Raw genomic sequence first — 13,473 nt, forward strand, 5'->3', positions numbered from 1 at the left:
GAAAGAAAACACTGACGTTTTCAAAACGGCAAAGATATTATCTGTGAGTGCCACGGAACTCATGCTACAGGCGAAACCAAGAGGAAACTCAAACAGGAAATGAGCAGAATTTTTGAAGCTCTGTTTTTCTATCTACTCCTTATATGGCTGTGAATGTGCCGTGAACGAGCTTATGCTCTCTGCCGTTCGTCCAAGATGTCTGCAGCATTGTGACGTATTTGTAGGCATATCATTGGAAGATTGACCATAAGAGACTACATTTACCAGGGGTCCGCCCGGTGTCCTGTGTCAAAATTATTGCGTAATCTCTAGGTCCATGTGTGTTCCATTTCTTCAGAAGAGAAAGTCAACTGCCACGATGGATTTATCGTCGATAGATATGTGAAAAACACCTTGAGGATTGATTCTAAACATCGGTTTGCCATGTTTCTGTCGATATTATGGAGTTAATTTGGAAAAAGTTCACGTTTTAATGACTTAATTTTCTCTTTTTTTTTCTTACCCAAATGTGATGGAGAAAACGGAGCGATTTGTCAACACAAATAATATTTTTGTAAAAACTGAACATTTGCAATCTAACCGAGAGTCTCCTCATTGAAAACATCTAAAGTTCTTCAAAGGTAAATTATTTTTATTTGAATGTTTTTCTGGTTTTTGTGAAAATGTTGCTTGCTGAATGTCAGGCATGTCAGGCATAATACTATGCTAGGCTATCAATAGTGTTACACAAATGCTTGTTTTGCAATGGTTGAGAAGCATATTTTTTTGAAAATCTGAGATGACAGTGTTGTTAACAAAAATCTAAGCTTGAGAGCTAGCATATTGATTTCATTTCATTTGCGATTTTCATAAATAGTTAACGTTGCGTTATGGTAATGAGCTTGAGGCTGTATTCACGATCCCGGATGGCTCGTCGCAACAGGTTAAGTTCCTTGCTCAGAACATGAGAACATATGAAAGCTGGTGGTTCCTTTTAACACGAGTCTTCAATATTCCCAGATAAGAAGTTTTAGGCTGTAGTTATTATAGGAATTATAGGACTATTTCCCTCTATACCATTTGTATTTCATTAACCTTTGACTTTTGGATGTTATTATAGGCACTTTAGTATTGCCAGTGTAACAGTATAGCTTCCGTCCCTCTCCTCGCTCCTCCCTGGGCTCGAACCAGCAACACAACGACAATTAGCGCACGCTAACTAGCTAGCCATTTCACTTCGGTTACACGAGCCTCATCTCTGGAGTTGATAGGCTTGAAGTCATAAACAGCGCAATGCTTGACGGACAACGAAGAGCTGCTGGAAAAACGCACAAAAGTGCTGTTTGAATGAATGTTTACGCGCCTGCTTCTGCCTACCACCGCTCAGTCAGATACTTAGACACTTGTACGCTCAGTCAGATTATATGCAACGCAGGACACGCTAGATAAAATCTAGTAATATCATCAACCATGTGTAGTTAACTAGTGATTATGATTGATTGTTTTTTATAAGATAAGTTTAATGCTAGCTAGCAACTTACCTTGGCTTACTGCATTCGCGTAACAGGCAGTCAGTCTCCTTGTGGAGTGCAACGAGAGAGAGGCAAGTCGTTATTGCGTGGGACTAGTTAACTGTAAGGTTGCAAGATTGGATCCCCCGAGCTGACAAGGTGAAAATCTGTCGTTCTGCCCCTGAACAAGGTAGTTAACCCACCGTTCCTAGGCCGTCATTGAAAATAAGAATGTGTTCTTAACTGACTTGCCTAGTTACATAAATAATAATAAAAATTGGCAAATTGGCGCCAAAAATAACAATTTCTGGTTGTTATGAAAACTTGAAATCGGCCCTAATTAATCGGTCGACCTCTAGTATGTATGTACGGTCACTGTGGGGACGACATCGTCGATGCACTTATTGATGAAGCTAATGACTGATGTGGTGTTCTCAATGCCATCGGAAGAATCCCAGAACATGTTCCAGTCTGTGCTAGCAAAACAGTCCTGTAGCTTAGCATCTGCTTCATCTGACCACTTTTTTTATTGATCTAGTCACTGGTGCTTCCTGCTTTCATTTTTGCATGTAAGCAGGAGGATAGAATTATGGTCAGACTTGCCAAATGGAGGGAGAGCTTTGTATGCATCCGTGTGTGGAGTAAAGGTGGTCCAGAGCCCCCCTCTCGCACATTTAGCATGCTGATAGCAATTTGGTGAAACGGATTTAAGTTTCCCTGCATTAAAATCCCCGGCTACTAGGAGGGCCGCCTCTGGTTGAGTGTTTTTTTTGGTTTGCTTATGGCAGAATACAGCTCATTCAATGTGGTCTTATTGCCGGCCTCTAATCAGCTACAAAAAATACAGATGAAAACTCTCTAGGTAGATAGCGTGGTCTACAGCTTATCATGAGATACCCTACCTCAGGCAAGCAATAGCTCGAGAATTCCTTAGATATCGTGCACCAGCTGTTATTTACAAAAATGCATAGCCCGCCACCCCTTGTCTTACCAGACGCAGCTGTTCTATCCTGCCAGTACAGTGTATAACCAGCCAGCTGTATGTTGATGGTGTCGTCGTTCAGCCACGACTCCGTGAAGCATAAGAGCATAAGATAATACAGTTTTGAATCAGGGACTGATGACACTAGGGGAATATTACAGAGCCCTGATTAATAGTAGTGCACCATAGAGGGAATAGGGTGCCATTTAGGACAGTTGACACTAGACCAAAGACAGCAGGATACAAGGGAAGACATAGCAAGAAGGGAAGCCAGCCTGTATAGTAGACTGAGGAAAATCCATTCCTAATCATCATGAAATATTAAGGTTGATCTCTGAATGACATCTCGAATACGGGCATGTCTTCTCTGCTGCATCTCTTCTCTCCGTGCTGGCCGGCCACCCCCCCCACCCTCGGGAACACAATCAATATAAAATAGCAAAGCGGGGCCCCGGTGGTATCTGAATAGTTGAAGCATCCAATTTCAGGTGGGATCCATGAGGTAATGGAGAAGGGGCCATCTGGGGCCCAGTGCTGATAAAAGTCATTATATGCTCCGTCTCTCTTCGAGACGGAGAAGCAAGCAGAGCTGACACTAACACGGAGCCCTAGGGTCAAACTGGAAAATGCTGCTGATTTCTAATGATGTAATGATGCAACGATGTGATAGTGGTTTTCTGCCATCGTCGAGATGACGTTTTCTTTGGGCAACGCAATTTCTGCTATTTTCAAAGCTGGTGTTGTGAATATTTACATTTAGGTGATTTAGCAGATACGTATCCAGTGCCACAAAGGCAGTATCAATATGACATTGGTATATGACAAGATTACAACTGTAGAGCCATTCCTTGTGTCTGTGTGTCGTGCATGGCCCATGCCAAAGTGGAGGCATAGAAAGCTGTTGTCTATTCATATAAACAAGGGTTTCCATACTTTTTTTTAGCACCTGTCACTGGAAGGATAATGGCTGGAATGAAAGAGGGCCAACTGTGAAACAGAACAGCAGCAAAGCCCAGGGAATTTACTTCAATCAGCAAAACAGTGTGTGTGTGTGTGTGTGTGTGTGTGTGTGTGTGTGTGTGTGTGTGTGTGTGTGTGTGTGTGTGTGTGTGTGTGTGTGTGTGTGTGTGTGTGTGTGTGTGTGTGTGTGTGTGTGTGTTATATAAATAATTAAGAGAGAGCGAGAACAGTACACAAATACTACTGGTGAGGCAGACTTTAGTCCTTATTTAGGACCATCATACATCATGCTACGTCAGCAGCCTGGTCCCATGTGAGGGCCACTGCCAGGCCGTCTCTGGAGGAGCGTTAAGAGCCAAGTCCAACATTCTGTCCGGGGGCTAAATATAGCAGCAGTGCAGTCTGACTCTAACCAGAATAGACTGACTCAGCCCAGCCTGGCCCACACTGCTCTGCCAGCCATGCTGCATGTCAACAGATCCCCACACTCAGTCAGAGCCCTGCCACCCACACAGGGGTTGTGTGACAACCTATTCCCTATATAGTGCACTACTTTCACCCCGGTCCATTAGGAATGCTGACATTAGTCTGTAGAGAAGTAGCCTACATTGCAATGGCAGACATTTAGGCAGTGGTTGACTAGCCTAAATGGAGAACATACCTGCTGCTGTTGAGGATACTGCATTCCACTCATGCCCATCTGACCCCTCCCAGGCATTCCCATTGGGTAGCGGTGAGGAGAAGGTGATCCGTATGGTTGGCCAGGGTAGGAGCCGCCCCCGCCCTGCTGTTGCTGGGAGTAAGGGTTGTTGCCCATGCCGTACATCTGAGAGCGCTTCATCGCCATGGCGTCTATTGGTGGCACCTAACAGAGAGAGATGGGAGAAGTTAGCATAAGATTGGGCTTACTATGCTTTAGACATTGTATAATACAACCAACAACTTGCAAGGTCAAAGGCCCCTTCCTTCACATTCGCAGCAGGTAGCCTAGTGGTTAGAGCATTGAACTAGTAACCGAAAGGTTGCAAGATCAAATCCACGAGCTGACAAGGTAAAAGTCTGTCGTTCTGCCCCTGAACAAGGCAGTTAACCCACTGTTCCTAGGCCAGTTAACCCACTGTTCCTAGGCCAGTTAACCCACTGTACCTAGGCCAGTTAACCCACTGTACCTAGGCCAGTTAACCCACTGTACCTAGGCCAGTTAACCCACTGTTAACCCACCTTCCTAGGCCAGTTAACCCACTGTTCCTAGGCCAGTTAAACCCACTGTTCCTAGGCCAGTTAACCCACTGTTCCTAGGCCAGTTAACCCACTGTTCCTAGGCCAGTTAACCCACTGTTCCTAGGCCAGTTAACCCACTGTTCCTAGGCCAATTAACCCACTGTTCCTAGGCCATCATTGTAAATAAGATTTTTCTCTTAACTGACTTGCCTAGTTAAATAAAAAGGTATAAAAATATATATCTAGAGTCTAGCCTAGACTAGAGCAAAACTAGTATGAAAACGATTGCAACATGGTCCAATTCTGGTCCAACCATCACTACTCAACTTCCAGTATATGACAGCTGGCCAGGATTGAAGTAGGCCTATTCACCATGGCTTGCAAATGACAAAAGTAGTTTTTAAATGTTTCAATACATCAGATTTCTCCATCACTCCATCGGAGTCCTATTAAATAGCCTGGGGTTCATAATCAGGTCCAGGGGTAAGCAAAGATATCCAGGATAATGTGCCGTCAAGTGCTTTAGGAGTCAGGTTATTCTCCAGAGGCTCGGCAGGCTGTGCCAAAAAAGAGTGAGAGCAATTCAAACTAATCTTCTCATGTCACTGCTAAATTCAGGCCAATTGAAGAAGCACTTAAAGAAAATATGAGCAATCGAGAAAGCCCAAGGGGCCACTTTAAACGAACAGTCTGGGTGTCAGCAGTCATGCCTGGGCACCCTGCGATTTTAACACAGACCCACTAAATGACAGTTAAGGGTAGGTTATCCAGAATAAAAACGATTCACATGTTTTCACTGTAGCTCAGATGGGATTATGAGCAATAAAAGCAAGTTGGAGGATGTTGTACCAACAATCCTTTGTAGAAGTATTGTACACCTGGCAGTACGCCTAATTTGAATTAATCAACTTTTTTCAAAGACAGAAACAAAGCATTATTTTTATTTGACACTTGCCAGAATCCATTTGGTAAACTCAAATGACTAACAGTCTTAAAATAAAACCTCACTACAAAAAAGACAGACTAGATCATCAGATAGAGAAAAGGCTACTTAAATCCTAAACACTACACTTTCTGAACTAAATACATACACAACACTTCGTCTACACAAGAATGCTTTTCAGGTACCAGCAGTAAACATTCAATTTTGTGTTGTTCTTACTCCATTTTATGACCTGTAACTGGTTTCAATCTGTTCGTAAACACCACACATGGTGTTGTAGGTCATTATTTTGAGAAAGTCTCACCCCACAAATGAAAGACTGGAGAAAAAAGCTGCAGAGCAAAGAAGGATGTGATTTATTTTTAAACACAAATAGGTCAAGCTTGTTTTTGTATTTTCCTTGTATTAGGAGTCCAGTGAGCAAAAATCACTACATTTCTCCCAGCTAAACACTTCTTCTGTCTGCTGTAGGCTAATCTACCAAACGAGGGCTTGTTGTCAATGTGAATGAGGCCATTCAGATGGGGAAATCCTACCTACAAATCAGCAAAATACAAGGATTGCATCCTAAATGGCACCCTATTCCCTTTATAGTGCACTACTTTTGACCAGAAACATATGGGTCCTGGTCAAAAGTAGAGCACTGTATATGAAATAGAGTGCCATTCAGGACAGATTAAATACTGAGTCAGAGTGCCATGTGTTCAATTCACACCACGAGGGTGGGGAGGAGACATCAAACCTGCCTCTGGAGAGGGAGGAGAAACTATGAAGAGAAAGCCCTCTACTTTAGGCCAGCACAATTCTTACAAGTCTGTCAGAAATATGCCTGGGATGAGTTCCTAAAACACAATCTCAGGTTTGTCTGTAACCCTACACTGCAGGTAACCAAAGAGCACAGGACGAACCCTCTCCAACCCACAATGAAGTGGACGTCCAGACTCACTGACGTCCAAACTTGAATGGTTTGACTCTGGACATCACAGGCAAACCACCGCATTTACCACATCATCTGGCTATATCCACACACTGCATCTACAACGTAAACATATCCACTTGTCAAAATGTAATAAAACTAGAGCTTTGACGGCAAGAATGTCAGAGACCAAAGCCAGCATCACTCCCTTCATAGTGTTTCTGATGCACCAAAGTCCATGTGCTCAAAGCCAGAATGAGAGAGTTGCGGAAAAAAAGGACATGTCCTCTTTTAAAAAGACTAATTTAAGACTCAATTACAATACCTCAGTGAAGATGATAGACTTTCAAAGCAGAAATGTTTATTATAGCCTTGTCAGTAACAGGATCTCAGAGCATGCTGGAGACAGCAGGAATTAGCTAGTGAATACAAGAATAACTTCCATCTGAAAAGTCCATATTTTGTGTAGTGCAGCAGTTTGCACATCTTTAAACACTGTGGGGGGCTTAGCCGTGGGGAAATTAAACTACAGTAGAGACTAGAGTGGCTGTTAAACATTTTCAGACAGAAAGCCTGTTTAATGGAGGGTTCCGTCCACAACATGTTCACATTGACAAAAGATGTCAATGCTTTCAAACCAGGCACTTCTTGGTAGGTTGTCACAGTGCAGGCCTGAAGACAGAGAGTGTGTTTTCCAGCTGAGATATTTAGCTGGCTGATTGTGGGATCGGGCACATGGCTAATTTGCATGTGTGAAGGCAGACCACATAATGAAGGTGAGACCACATAATGGCCTCAGTGTCAAAAACCAGGATCACGTCACTAGATAAAAAAGGTCACGCCACGAGTGTCAGAGATACCACTACACAATGGAAACAGAACACAATCCTGAGTCCCCCCCCCCCCCCCACAGTCCTTGATAGGCAGGTGGTAAGAACCAATCAGATGCAAGATTAGGTCAATTGGGAAGTCGTGGTCAAATTTAGCTCAAATGTTCATGCTTCCAAAGTGCTCTTGGAAGTGCAAGATGGACACCAGCCCTTGCCAGGCCCTCTGTACAATAGTTTCAGTCGAACTACACGGTGGATGTTTCATGAACTCATTTCAGAAGAGTATGCATAGCAGCCCACTAACCGCCCAGTCAAACAATTGATTGCAACACATTTCACTGGAACATGGACCACTACTAGCACCAGCCTGTTCTTTGGCATCTAGCAATATTGGTTTGTCTAAGAAATTGTAACTTCCCATTGTATGCATATGATACAGTTGTGTATTCTGTTGACAAGGCGCTCCCTCAACTACAATCTGCCCTTTTGCTTTGTAGAAAGCCCTTGAACAGAAATTGGTACTCAATGCAGCTAAAAGTATGTGCATGTTATTTCCCAAAAAGCTTACAAATGTATCTGATGTATGCATACGCAAACAAGCGCTTGCACATGCAATCTACACACAAGTACATTGTAATATAGTTGTATGGTGGTATTATACATGTAGTATTTTAGATATGCAGTGGTGTAATAATGTTATATGATGTTCTGTTTTATACATAATATCTAAAAACAGGCTTATTTGTAGGAACAGGGCATGCAGCATTTAGTTAAATAGCAGAAACCCAATCATCCAGTTGACATTCATTCTGGCTTTAGACTATGGCGATATCGTCTATATGAATGCAGCTACCACTGGACGCATTTTATCATAGCCCACTATACTTTACTAGGAACGATAGGTTCAGTACACGTCACTGCATTCTGTATCAGAAAGTTGCCTGGCCCTCTCAAATATTCTAGATCTGTTTGTTTATAAAGCCCTTGTGCAAATGTCTGCCATACCTTACTTCATTGCTAAATGACAGACATGCACACAAGTCACCAGACCTGATTACAAGGATGCCTAACTCTCAGTTTCCACCGAGTTGGGTAGATCTGTGGGTAGTTTTTTTTGTGGATTGATGTCCAGAACGCTAAAGTTTGATGTTTTGGCACAACTAGGGAAGTTCAAAAGGCTGGTTGATGACTTTTATTAGTGAGTAATGGGTTTGTTTTTCATATGTCCATTTTCTTCAATTGCTTGTACATGTTGTGAATTTGTATGCTCGTGTGCTGAGCTTCCTTGTAAAAGAAGCCTTGGTCTCAATGGAATTTCCCTGTTTAAATCAATTGAAATAATGATCATAATACGTGCTGAGGAGCACATCTAGCTACTTGGCCAACGCGAGGCCTTCAAATTGGTGTGACAAGGCTAACATTAGCAGGCTATGCTATAGCTAGCTAGCAATAGCAGATAACAATTGGAGTGTATGATATCTAGCTAGCTGGATATCAACAAACGAATTTTAGTGTTAGCTAGTAAGAATTCTGATTTGTTGAATAAAAGTATATATGCGTTTTAAGATATGAAACGGATACTTCCAATATCTCAGCAGTTGTACAGATCCTGTGCTAGCTAGAAGGAAGGTCGATAGTTTTCGCACCCCAGTCTAACGGTTTTTATTTTATTTAACCTTTATTTAATTAGGCAAGTCAAGAAAGTCCACAAGTTATATTGAAAATGTTGTAGTAAATTTATCAGCATGGGTATGCATACGTTTACATGGTACAGTACTGTAGTTAAAGTTTGAAATGTTGGAGAACAGACTAACTTAACTAGACTTAAGAGACTAGCAAGCAAGCAAGCTAAATGAAAGGTCTGGGATCCCCAACCAGAAGTCACCTTGTACAGAAATGGAAATGCAAACTTCAAATCAACCATAACAGAATAGTTAACTAAGTTAGTTATCTGCCCACAAGGACACGGAATTCAGAAAATTACCATTGGGGTATTATCCGCGTGCATGTTTATTTAATCTAAAAACAGTACAGTGTACAAAAGCTGTCCTAGCGATGCTGGCTAGCTAACACATTAGCATAGCTAACGTGTCTGTCCATAGCTAAATTAACTAGCCAAGCCGCCTGGAAAGCGCAGTTATAGTTCGGCACATTAGGAAAAAAAAGTGACATATGAATGCATAATTTACCTGTGATCTGCCGCTTCCTTGTCCGTTGTTTCCAGGGCTCATGGCAGGGTGATTTCTTTCTTGTCCTCCCCAACTATGAGTTGTTGAACCGTATTGGGAGCTCAAGTCTTTAGTCAGCCCCATGCTTGATTGTTGCTGTTCAGCAGAAGGATTAGTGTAATCTTGATAGCCACTGCCATAGCCCCGCATCATAGGGCTCGGGGACGTCAGTAACTGGTTTAGAGTCGGGGTAGCCCCCGACGGATGCTGCTGACTTTGCCCTGGAAATCTGTGAAACCCTCCAATATTCGCACTACCAGAAGAGGCAGCAGCCATGGCAGCTCTGCTATGATTAGCAGCAGCAGTGTTGCTGACTGGGCCCATCATGTTGTTCCCGTGCCGAGAGGGACTCATCATCCCATATCCACTGTTACCGTAGCCAGGTCGGTAGTTCGGGTAGTGATTGTACGGGTTGTTTTGGTATCCTTCGTGGGAGTTTTGTTGAAGTTGATCCATATTGTTCTGTTGTACCGAATGTATTATCCCAGACCCTGGGCTTTGTTGTCCGCCATGTTGATCAAAGCAAGGCCCTCCTCTTCCCTTTCCATAATAAATATTATTTATATCCAAAACTGAACTGTTCCCACTTTGGGGCGGGTTGATGTTATTAGTTGTTCCCAAACTGGCATGGTCGTACCTGCTGTTAATCCGGTCCTCCGTTTTGCCCGGTTGGTCCTCCTCCTCACTTTTATTTAGCATTTGTTGCTGCTGATGGAGCTCCACTTGATTCCCTAAAACAACGTTCTCTTTTCCTCCATGTTGGCGGTTTCCACTTTCTCCATGTATCGACTGCTGGCTGTTGTGAATTTGGCGTTGTTGGTGCTGAATGAATTGACTGAATGGCTGTTGCTGTGGAGGTGTGTGGTGGTGCGATGGAGGAGGATCTCCGACACCAACATTTTTCACTTTATGACTGACAAGCGTTCCCGTCTCCATGCTTCCCGAACTCATGCTACAATTTGAAGTCGAAAAAGACTCCGATCTATAATATCCACTTTCCTTCTCACGTTGACTCGAATTGTTGTTTACAGGAAAAACTCGAGCTCTGTTTGGGTTCAATTCATGGTGATTGCGTTCTACATTAATAGCATGAACGATAGTCCCGTTTCCTACCCCAAGTACAGCTCCACCAACTACTGCAGATTTAAAATCTTGACTCACGCTGCTAGTTAAACTCGACCTTTTCTTACCAGTTGATGTTGGGGCTGTTGCCACTTGTGCGGCCATGATCAAGTCCACATCTCAGGCATAAAATCCAGTCGAGCTAGCAAGCTAAACATGTAGAAGAAACGCAGAACACGAAAAGATGCAAGCAAGCTAACGTTAGCGGGAAATTAAAAAGAGCGCAAAGGGTCGAATATGAGCATAAATACCATCTATTTTAGAGCGAGTTTATGTTGAAAGTTTTGATAAAGACGGGCATGAAACTTTTTTACTTCCATGTTTAACCCTTATACAGGCAAATGCATTTTCTCTCCAAAGACCATTTAGCCCAGCATGGCAACAGCGAGCTTTGAGAATCGATAGTTTATACCTCAGCGATCTAGAGGGCTGAATGGCTGACGATTTCCTGGTCGGGGCGGGGCGAGATTATTCTGAGTAGTGGCACCTGAGCTCTAATATGTACATATCACTTTTTATCACATACAACAACAAAAAAATGTGCATGTTCATAGCAAACCATACTGAAAGGGAACATTTGTATGCCTAAATTGGAAATAGTGTTCGAGCGCCTACTTTTGCGATGAATGGTGCTATTGTTTTCCCTGCTTTCTTTAATATGCCTAATCTACTTGTCTGATTGAATTCATTCACCTATGAATTCACCCCATTCGCCCATCATATATGTGGAAATTGTTGACTGTATACTGTACATGTACTCATTCTTTTTCTATGCTATTCTATTATTATTAAAGTAACAAGAATTGAAAGAAAAAGATAAACAGGCCATTTGAGAATGTCTGCGTGTTTCTACGTGGGCCTAAATGAGAGTGAATATACATGAGCAAATATGTTTTTATTTGATTAGGATCCCAATTAGCTGCTACTCTTCCTGAATATGTTAGTCTGTGTGATGTTGAGGGATCGACTCACTTGAGAGACCTGTTCAAGGGGGAAATCGTCTGAGACCTCCCACAGAAATGGCAGCAGCAGCCCAGTCAAGTGAAGCAGGGAAAGTGGGTCACTGAAAACCCACAGAAAGCAGCACAGTACAGCTCCACAGGAACACACTGACACCACAGCTGTTTTTTTTTACAGGGAAGGGAAAATACTGCTCCAACACAGCATTTGCAAGCCTATTACCTTCATAGTGCACTACCCATAGAGCTCTGGTCAAAAGTAGTGGACTATATAGAGAGCAATTTGGGACGCACTTGCAATCAGCACACCTTGTTATACAGACAATTGTCAAACCAACATGCTTTCAATTTCAGGGTTGAGTAAATAACAATATGACAATTGATTTGTTTACTAGTAGGATGGCTTCAAGTGACCCAATATGCAGTGTATGAAAGTGACTGTATTCCCAAATGTGTGACCCGTTCCAGTTAGCCATTGCATAGTCTTCGATGACAGTAGAATAAAGAAAATGCTATACTGTATCTGCAATCCAAGTTTGTGCATCATTTTATTCATTGGATAAAGGTAAGCAACCAAAGTTATCTTCTGAAGCAGCTGGTAGCAAGGTTGATTCCAAAGACCTTGTGGATGGAGGTATATAAGAAGGAATCACAATGACTTTTCTCAAATCGCAATGCATTGGAGAAACTATGAGTGTACAGACAGCATAGCATTAGATATAAAATAGTGATGTATAGGATGTCTGTGACCGGCATTCCAATAACAATGCCAGATCGTAACGTAAATTAAGGTTGTGTCTGAAGCATGCATTCTCTGTACAGGCCAGTGTGTTGGCCTGTGAGAAGGAGATTCTCAAGGGTTTTGCAATCACATCTACATACACATGAAGTACACGTCAATGTCAAGTGTACTTCACAGTGTTTTGCAAGTCTGTGTGGCAATGTGCCCTGGATAATTCCACCAATAAAAAAACAGACATTGTGGAACCTCCCAGGTGGCGCAGTGCCCTAGACCACTTCACCAGCCGTCCGCGACCGGGAGGTCAGTCGGGCGACGCACAATTGGCCTAGCGTCGTCCGGGTTAGGGAGGGTTTGGCCGGTAGGGATGTCCTTGTCTCATCGAGCACCAGCGACTCCTGTGGCAGGTCAGGCGCAGTGCACGCTAACCAAGGTCGCAAGGTGCATGGTGTTTCCTCCAACACATTGGTGCGGCTGGCTTCCATGTTGGATGCGCGCTGTGTTAAGAAGCAGTGCAGCTTGGTTGGGTTGTGTTTCAGAGGACGCTTGGCTTTCGACCTTTGTCTCTCAATTTGTGCCACAATTGTTTGTGTATATTAGAGAATGGCTCATTATACAATTGCTACACACAGACATCAGCAAACTAATCAGAACTTTTGATAGTGGAAAGATAAATTGTTGCAATTAAAAGGTACTTTTCACACAATTAGTTGATTCCAGAATATACCATGTCAGGTGAGAGCACACAGAACGGAAACAGTGGTGTTGCTTACTCAGCAGTCAGCACTAACCATGTAACAACTAATTACACCATGTTCACATCCCAAATGGCACCCTATTCCCTATATAGTGCCCTTCCTTTGAACAGAGCTCTATGGGCCATGGTCAAAATAAGTACCCTACATACGGAATAGACTTAACCCATTGACAAATTATAATCTTCACCCTTTGTCGACTACAGTCTGTGGACATCATCACTTTAATCTTGACCCCATATCGACCCTTGACCCAGCAGCTACTTCTCCACCATCTAGACACCTTTTATCACCCCACTTAAACCATCTGTGTGACAGGGACCCAGGC

The 13,473-nt window shown here is 42.9% G+C and overlaps 1 pseudogene across 1 annotated transcript in view; it reads right to left on the bottom strand.

Moving 5' to 3' along the window:
* LOC123990614 overlaps window positions 1-11,106 on the bottom strand; it is a 117,808-nt pseudogene extending 106,702 nt beyond the window's left edge. Inside the window, exons 1-2 of the transcript XR_006830685.1 lie at window positions 9,532-11,106; window positions 4,094-4,297 (exon numbers count right to left, since the gene is read on the bottom strand). The product of XR_006830685.1 is annotated as an AT-rich interactive domain-containing protein 1B-like (transcript). The remainder of the gene's footprint in view (window positions 1-4,093; window positions 4,298-9,531) is intronic.
* Between the last annotated feature and the right edge of the window lie 2,367 nt (window positions 11,107-13,473).

This window comes from Oncorhynchus gorbuscha, linkage group LG12, assembly GCF_021184085.1.
Source record: "Oncorhynchus gorbuscha isolate QuinsamMale2020 ecotype Even-year linkage group LG12, OgorEven_v1.0, whole genome shotgun sequence".
Taxonomy (NCBI): domain Eukaryota; kingdom Metazoa; phylum Chordata; class Actinopteri; order Salmoniformes; family Salmonidae; genus Oncorhynchus; species Oncorhynchus gorbuscha.